The sequence below is a fragment of the Amphibalanus amphitrite genome, unplaced genomic scaffold (genome assembly GCF_019059575.1).
Source record: "Amphibalanus amphitrite isolate SeventyFive unplaced genomic scaffold, NRLGWU_Aamphi_draft 000648F_arrow, whole genome shotgun sequence".
Classification (NCBI taxonomy): Eukaryota; Metazoa; Arthropoda; class Thecostraca; order Balanomorpha; family Balanidae; genus Amphibalanus; species Amphibalanus amphitrite.
The window spans coordinates 1-9,642 of record NW_024882142.1 but is presented as its reverse complement, the minus strand read 5'-3'; positions in this window follow the sequence as shown (position 1 = coordinate 9,642).

Here is a 9,642-nt window from a genome sequence, read left to right as displayed (position 1 = left end):
ATGATGCATATTTTCTGAGACACATTCATTAGGAATAGGATAACAAGCGTAAATTATACATACATACCGTAACCTTATTAACCCTCGCACTTGTGCGGAGGGGGAGGGGGAAGGGGTCGGATAAAACCCCATAGTTTTCCGCAAATTACTCGCGCAAAAAGCGGCCGATCGCGACGAAACTTTCAGTGCCCTCGAGATCATCAATTTTACATCTAACCTAAAAATTTCATGACTCTGACCCAACTGACCTTTGACCTGTAGCATATTTCTCGAGACCATGTTTGGCCGGAATCGCGATTCGGCGTAAGCCAGCTCACATTATCTGCGGTTTCCAGTCTCTTTGTGGTTTTAAACGTTCAAATATGTGAAATGATGTTGGTGCCATGCATTATGGTGAGTGTCAAGGTCACGTGAAGGTCAAGTCAAGACCATTGACCTTTGATAACCTTGGTTCACTTTTTCTAGTTTTACTTGTTTCTAGGGTAGGTTTTGGTGCTGATTTCGAATTTAGCAACTATTTGAATATTTACGAAGTAGTTTTGGTGCCTTCGTACTATGTTACGAAGCTGTCAGTAGTAGGTGACACCTACTATGGATGGCCGGCAGGACGCCTACTGGTTGATCTGACCTGACCTGACCTGACCTGGCCTTAATGCATAAAGACATCGTCTGTGATCAAAACTAACATGAAATTCGTGATCAGCACCCCAAAATACCCCGTAACACCCTAACTTTACGAAGTTTCAAGAGGTCTCGATTTCCCTTGGAAAGTCAACTAATGAACTTGGACTTTGAAATTGGATATATTCGGCCTCATCTCGTCATAGGCAGCACGCTTGATTTTTCCGCGAAGCTCTAGCTTGATCAGGGGCCAAACGGCTGAGCCGTGGGTCCAATTGAACCCCCTATACTATCAACTATGTTGAGTATGCACATTTTAGGGTAACATGCTCACCAGAACACACCAGCCAACATCTGTGCACAATCTGGCTACAATACTACCTATGGTTTGCCCTCTACGAATAAAGACGTGCTAGATCGGAAAAATCCCCACTGTGCATCGGTCCGGGCTGAAGCAACTTAACCCTCGCCCTGGCAGGGGGGGGGGTCGATGCGACCCCCCTAAGGTTTTTCGAAGATAGCGTAAAAAAGGCGGAGCGCAGCGCCGCCAAATTTGGCACAGCCTATGGGGCAACCTTTTTACATATGACCTGAAAATTTTAGGTCCGGGTGACCTTAGGTCAGGTCACCAGGTCAGAAAAACCGGTACAAGGTCATGGTCAAATTTCAATTTTCTTTTTGCACCTGTCCAACTCACAGTTTTGGACTGATTTCCTTCAGACTTTCAGGATGTGCTAAGTTCACCGAGTTGTATAACATATACTTCGGTTTTTTAAGCCCACTGACCTGAGGTCAGTTAGAGGTCATTGCGTTGTAATGTTAAGCCTATGGGAAAATACTAAATTCGGAAAATACTGGAGATATCCTCTTCGTTCTATCACTTCTGTGCTTTGAATTCCACAGTACTTAACAGGAGGTCACTTGGTGCTTCTTTGTTTGGTGTACTTATCCATGGGTCAGGTCAAATGAGGTCAACTGAGGTCAAATGACGTTTTTGCCAATAACTTGGCACATAATGACGCTAGAGCTTAAAAAATGGTGTCATTGTGTTCCTGGTGATCAGCCGAATCGAATGATATGCGATGCAATCATTATATCGAATCGAATATATGATGCAATTTGGTTAACTTGAACTTAATTAATTATTTAATTAAAGTTTACTTAAAAATTAAGAAAAACTTTAAGTACACTTAAGCAAGCTAAAAAGTATATCATCCGACGCGCCTTGACGTGCTGAGTTCACAGGTGTTTTTTTTCTTCTCTATCTTAACCCTATTCCTGGCGGGGGGCCTCAGGAGCCCCCCCCTGAGGTTTTTTGGTTATTTCTCCCAAACGCGTTGAGCTAGGAAGCTCAAATTTTCTGACTTTTCCTAAAAGGCTTCTACGCAACATGTCTGAAAATTTTGAGTTGATCTGACCTCAGGTCAGGTCACCAGAGGCGGTTTGGTGACCCTACCTCAGAAAAGTTTGCAATCACGCCAGAGCTAGAGTTTTTGACCGATCAATTTCTTCTCTTCAGGCTTTAGTTAAGGTACCAGTATGTGCAATTTGTATATCTCGGAATTTTGATATCGGTGACCTAAGGTCAGGTCAGTTTCGCGACCTCCCCATTATAAGTCAATGGGGGAAAAATCAACTCCCTGTTTTTACCACTAAAACGGGTCGGAATGGCCCCATATACCATACATGACTTCATATACGATCAACCTTCACTATCTTGAGGTCTGTTTTGCTGTTGGGCAGCTGTGAGGTCATGTGACGTCATCAAAGGTCACCAAAGGTTTTTGGCCAATAACTCCGTACAGGAACAAGATACAGACGCGGGGATGGTCTCATTGTGTTCAGCTCGTCAAGACGCATCGAATGATATACATGATGACCTCGAGGTCACGTGACCTGAGGTCAACCTTTGACCTTGACCTTGCGAGGTCAACATATATATCATTCGATGCGGATTGACGAGAGGATCACGATGATGCCCTTAGTTTGTTCCTATCTTGACTAATTCGAAAGTTATTCGAGAAAAACTCTCTCCATATCTAGCGCCGCCATTTTGACTTTTTCGACCCCTGTGACGTCATCTTTGACCTCACCTGAAAATGACCTTAGTAAAAATTGTAGATCTTGACCGTGCGTATCCGATGCCGTTTACCGTTTGTCGCTATCTTGCTTCGTTCTCGAGATCTCAGGGGGGGGGCCGAATCGGCCCCCCCCCGCCAGTTTCTTGTCCCGGCGGAGCCCGCCAGGAATAGGGTTAATTAGATCAAAAGTTATAAGCGAAAAACTTTTGACCTGTTTTTAGCGAAATTTTTACATTTATACCCCCAAAAAAACCCTAAATATTGACCTAGAGCAACCAAATTTGCACAGGGGCGAGAACTCCAGGGGGACCCACCTACCTACCAAATTTGGTGTTTCTAGGTGCCATAGGAGCCAATCGCGAGGGGGGGTCGCATCGACCCCCCCCCCCCCTGCCAGGCCGTGTTATGAGAAATGCCCTGCCAGGGCGAGGGTTAAGCTCATGCGGGCTGCTCCCTTGGAGCGGCTCTGCTGCTCCCAGGGGAGCACACCCGTAGCCGGGTGCAGTAAGTACTTGGGGGGGGGGGGGGGGCTGGTCGGCCTGTCCTTTGGGACGGGCTCAGCCCCGGTGACTCACTTGGGTGCCTGCCTAGACCAATATCTCCCCCTAATTCCTATCATCCTTCCGGCTCTGAAATGGTATTGTCGGACCGAAAGGGCCTAACCGAGCAAAACAAACAAACAAATATTGCATGCTTTCATTTTTAAAACAATTAGGTTATTTATGAACAAATAAGTTATGACGCCACGCCGTCTTACCCACTGCAGTTATTTCAAGCGCGAGTGTCTTGGGAAAGGTCCAGGGGTGACCTTTACACACTGTTCAGGCGACCGGTTCGCTCAGTACCAGAAGTCGACAACTTTTGTGGGAGAATGGGAGGACAGGACAATATCACACCAAGTGTCCTCAAACGGAAAATGCTGGTAGCGAGACTGCCTGGTGTACGCCCGGGCGATGTCTGTTCATACCGCCTGGTGTCACTAGGCTCATTTCGCCCGGTATCGTTAGACCTTGATTGGTCTACGGCTGGGCGATGTCGGTGCGTTCTCGCCTACTATGCATTTCAGACCCCATGAGACCCTGTTTTTCGGTGATAATTTCTTCAATTTTTGTCAAATTAACTTGGAATTTTGGCAGACGATGTTTCAGCTCAAGCGCCAATTTTTGTCAATATGGTCTCTTAACAAAATATCAAAATTTAGAGCACTTGTCGTTGGCTCGTAATGTTAATCAGTTTTTGCACCCGGATAGAGGCTCGCATCGCTACTGCACCGGATTGGATAGGAGCGCTGGCCAATCACGTTACGCCGTGCTCAACTTGACTCCGCCCACTGGCCGTGACCGCGATGGGTCTATGCCGCTTCAGTCGGTGTCAGCACCGCGGAGAGGTCGGAGCGGGACCACATTGGGGAAGCGGGGGGAACACCGCCACTGTGGGGACACACCGCCACCCCATCTGGCGGCGAAAGTATGAACTATAAAGTGTGAAAATCCGTTATTTCCTATTAACCGCACGAAGGTAAGCGTCTTCTGATTTGTGTTCCGGTGTTTCAGTGTAATCGAAGCTCAATGTGGGCATTTAAAGAAAAATGCACATTCTCTTATAAAAATCGATGAGTTGGGAGCACTTTTGAATGTCTTTAAGTAGAGACTCATTTTGATTTACTTGATTACCTACGTCGAAAAATAACTGATCGGCTTTGTCCAGTAAGATAGGTTTGCTTGAACCGTGTAGTACATTCTTGCCGCTGGCGATTTTTGCTTGTGATCACTTATTGGGGAACACCGCCACCCCGTGGCGGTGTTCCCCCAATTGAGGTTGCGGTGTTTCCTGTTCGCAGCGTGATAAGTGATGAAACTCTAAAGACATGCTTTATTTATGTTCGTAGATGTTCCTAAGTCGGGAAAAAGCAGCTTATTTGATTTTTTTTTACTTTATATTTTTCATGCATCCCGACCAAGCACTTGCCAGCTGTATAAAACTGGCAAACAGCTGATGAACCTATACCTATTTATGTGTCCTTTACCGATTATTTGCGAAAATTACCACTTACCGACAGGAAACTCATCGCACGCGATCTCTGAACAATGAAAAGCTTTCGTAGGGATGGGTTGGGTTAACATCAACACCGGTGGCGGGGTTACCCACACAATTTGTAGGTGGCAAATATGCAAGGTATTTTTAAAAGTCGTGATACATGAAAACCTTTTAGGAGCATGCAAAATTAGTACCTAAAACACGTGAGAAAATGTTTAAATATTGTAACCAAGACAATAACTACCAAGAGACTACACACATATTCTCTCATTTTGGCGAAAAGCTTAGGGGGGCGGTGTTACCCCCGCTTCCCCTACTGGAGACAAGTGAAGCTGGCAATGTTGCTGCGGGACGAAAGCCAAAAAATTATCCGTTCGAGGGCATTTGATGTCCTCTTTTCCTTCTTTTGGTATTTAAACGTCGAACCAGCTCAGAATATTCAGAATGATCAGAATCAAGGTAGGATCTATTGGAACGGAACCGGCCGTAGAAGGAAAGATAGATGAACTCTTGGACTCTGAACACTTATTTAAGCCGGAGTTGCACCTATCTAATCGTCAGGCTGGGTCAGGTCACTACCCGATTATCTATAAGATCATGCGTAAGCCTCTGCATGACCCAAAAATATTAATATATTTGGCAGCGTCAATAAATGTTTCTGAGGAAGGCGCAGAAAGCAACAAAGTAGGATGAAGAGTCTCGGGCACGGCCGATTGCCTGGGGCATCGCTCCAGCGAGACGACCGTATTCGTGATTCGTGAAGCGTTGCGGGGCGCCGGGTTGGGCAGAAGCGTAATGTGTCGTATGGTAGAATGTCATGTGTGTGTTACATTGTTAAGACGTGCACAGAAAGAAATAGGAATGCCGGCAGGTGGACGTTGTGCACTACACGAGAACGATCAGCAAGAAACACGTATCTTTTTGTAAAACTTATGTAACAGTAGGCATGTTCTCAATGCTGAAGAATTATCTCTAGGTTTTTACTTTTCATGTTTGCACTTCAACACACAAGATCTGGGGGTCCGGCACGAACACGTGAGGAGGTCGCCGGAAGCTAGTCCGGCGACCTCCTCAACCTAAGTCAATGATAACATGGATTAGTCCTGAAGGTGTTCAATGCTTATGCTGCACCGGGATGATATAAATCAATCACGCCGGCACAGTGGCTGATCCAGGGGGGGGGGGGGGCTAAATGGGCATTTGCCCCCCCAACGGCATAATTTTAACATTACGCCTATGGACGATGCATGGAAAGAATCGATAAATTGTTATGGTTTGCCCCCCCCCCCCCCAAAAAAAAAAACTCTGAGCTGGATCCGCCTCTGCGCCGGCATAGGTACATTCCTAATCAAATTTCATATATTAAACACATAAACTGCATCCTATTAATGGTGATTCTATTATGCAAATTGGACGTAGTCTGACGCGATGCATAATTTTACGCAAGCATTTGAAATCAACAGCGTCTTTTATGTGCGTTTTTTTCACAAGCCCCGAATCTTGTGTGGAAATATATATTTTTGTGACTGAACAACGTGTACGTACATTTGTGATAAATACAAAGTCGAGGGCTTCAGCTAGTGCGTTACTTTGCGCGCTATTTAGCTCGCTCGATGAAGTTACGGCTGCAACGACAACTGCACGGCAGAGCTACGTTCCATGCGAGCCGCCCCGGTGCGACAGCTACTGCCCCGCCCGCTCCACGCAGCCGACTGACCGGCCAAGGTCACCGGGAGTCCGCCGGGAGGGCGGAGCTTAATGGTCACGTGTTTGTGACGTCACGCCTACGTACGGATAGCCTCTACTTCACTGGCGGATTTACGGAGCCGATTTTAACATTACGAGGCAACGACAAGTGCTCTAAATTTTGATATTTTGTTAAGAGACCATATTGACAAAAATTGGCGCTTGAGCTGAAACATCGTCTGCCAAAATTTCAAGCTAATTGGACAAAAATTGAAGAAATTATCGCCGAAAAACAGGGTCTCATGGGGTCTGAAATGCATAGTAGTGTCGTTAGGCTCACTTCGCCCGACATCGTTAGGTTCAACTCAGCTCTGTGTGTGACAGTCGTATTTTCAGCTCCTTTGAAGACGAGTCGCCCGCTGTGCGTCGCGATTTTCCCTACACGGTTCACAGAGCAGACGCCAATGCACACGAGCTGCGAATCACTCCTGGCATCGCCCGTATTGTGATTGCATCATCTTCCTTACAGCATTTCTTGTTAAAGCGACGTAGAACTACGGATAGTGGAGCACAGGCTCCGATGACGTTCGCCGTCATTTTCCACGTGGCCGGCTCTCTCAATGAGTAGGCATTGTGGGGAGAGTGCTGCAAGGAAGGACGTTTCCGCCAAATATCACTTCAGTCGGACAGGTCTCCAAATGTCGCTCTCTCGGTCACTGGAGCCCCGTCAGCGGCCGTGTTGACTGTCCGGCAGCGTCGGCCGGAAAGTGCGCCGCGCCGCGGGCCGGGGGAGACCGTCTGTGCGCCCGGGCCGTGAACGGTTATTGACTGCATAATTTCCCGGTCCGACCTGGAGCGAAGTGGGCTCCGTTTTCCATCGGCAGATACCCCGGGGTTAGACGGACTGGTCGCGACGATCGATGACGCCGCTCTGTGCTTCTACTCGCCTATCTTATTTCATACATGTCTCTCTCTCCCTCTCCTCTCTCTCTCTCTCTCTCTCTCTCTCTCTCTCTCTCTCTCTCTCTCTCTCTCTCTCTCTCTCCATCCCCCTCCCTCCACCCTCCCTCCATCTTCTTTTCTCTCTCCCTTTCGCTCCCCTCCCCTTCTCTCTCCCTCTCTTTCTCCCTCCCTCTCTCTTTATCCCTCCCTCCACCCTCCCTCCATCTTTTTCTCTCTACTCCCTCTCGCTCTCTCCCCCCCTCTCTCTCTCTCTTCTCTCCCCCTCTCTCCCTCTCTCCAGCCTGAAATCGGCACGCACATCTAGAGAGGCCCGTCACCGACTCTGAATTTATGCTCACGAAGTTAGCGCGACGAAGTCAATCAGCGAAAGAATAGTCAGCTCAGCTTATCTCACAGCACTGAAATAATCAGCGTGCTACCGTCGGTGGCGCTTGGGTGGCGCCACCAACGTATAATGCGTGAAGCGAATTTACATAATAGTATTTATACGAATTGCTCCGCAATAGGGATTACGTCTTCCGGAGTAGGAATGTATGGATAGGTATAATTTGGTTACTGTTAGCGATGTCGTAGCAGGCGGATGTAACTTGTAAGTGAAGCTTAATAGATGGTGACTGTTTAACTTTTAAGGAGTTCTGTGATTTTGTTGCTCTGTGACAGTTCCTGAAATGCCAAGAACGGTGCAGTGAAGTAGGCATCACGCATTTTCATAATAGGTATCATTCCAGCTGGCTTGTTGCGGCTGGTTGACGCGACCGCTTTCCTTTGTGCTTCACCTACCATAGTCTGAGTATCTTCCTGGAACTGGGAAAGTACAAATGTTCGAGATAGATGGACACCAGAAATAAAAACATGGAAATAAAAAACAAAATTAATTCAAATAAAATAAATAAAAAGTGGAAGCTGAATTGACATGTTCTGGGCATTTGTTTTAAGAAAATTGATTAAAGCTAACTATTTCCTAAATTTGTCTAAGCCTGTTGACAAATGTTCCACTTGCGGCCTAGAAGGATGATAATACCGTGAAACTAGCTGGTCGGCACGTAGGTAGGCAAGTGTTATGACGATGTTCTTTGTGAACGATTAATTTCCCCGCCTTTGCTATACAGCCCATTCCATTATCTTCACAGCGTTAGTAGTTAGTACCTACAGCTATCAGCGACCCTGTTATCCGTCCCGTTGATTATTGTTGTTTCCGTTGTTAATGGGCTCTGATGCAGATGCTCTCTGTCCATTTTGTCTTAGTTACGGTGGCTGCCGCTTTCCTCGTGAGGCAGACATTAGAATGTTTCTTCTGACGGATGCGGAACGCCGAGGCCTTTGTCCTATATGACACTCAGCATCACGAACATGGCCTCGGTATATGATGCTGCAATGGACGTTGGAAAAGGGCTATTGCTTATCGCGGAAGTGGGTAGATAAAACTTAAGCCATAGAAAAGAAAACAAGATAGGAACAAGTATCGCCTTATTGCGGTACAGCGCAGTTGATGTTTTCCCCTAGGCTCAATATTTTTATGAGTGATCATTGACCAGTGATCAAGAAAGAAACGAAATTCTGAGGTTACCAAACAACTCACTCAGAGATGAGCCCATTGGCGCATTTTGCCAGAAAACTTATCTCTGAGTATCAGTAGCCGACTTTTTCTAATCTGTTTTCTGTGAGTGTAGTGTTCAGCAATTAGTCGCGCATTATACTGCATGCTCACTTCCCAACTGATGCGGAATGATTGCTGTTAATGCATTCGCGCGTGTGTGTCTCCGAATGTCGGTAGATCTATGCAGATAAATGGATTGGGAATTTTCTCCAATCAGCGATATACGCACATGTTGCGCACGTCCGGTGTCGTTAGGCTGTGTTATAACAACAGAGCCAAGGGTCCATCTAGCTCAGATCCCTCCCCTCCCTCCCCTCCCCTCCCGCCTCCCCCTATCCGACGCCAAAGGTCGCGCGCTGTTCTCAGAGAGTGTCAGTGGCCCATGCAGGCCTAAAAGGCCCTCCGGCGCCAGCGGCGCGCGAGGCAGCGCCATTGTGACGGCCGACGGACGACTTTCGCAGGCTGTTTATATGCATTGCCGGCGGCGGCTAACACCGGCCTGATACGCTGGAATAACCGCCGAGAGTGCGGCCTTCGCCCGCATTGGTAGCGGCGATGATAAAGCAAACTGGGCGGAATGGCAATGTGAGTGCTGGCGGACCGACCACCGGATCAGTGTCGCGGCTGGGCGCTGTGTCGCCGTGATGTTTAGACTCT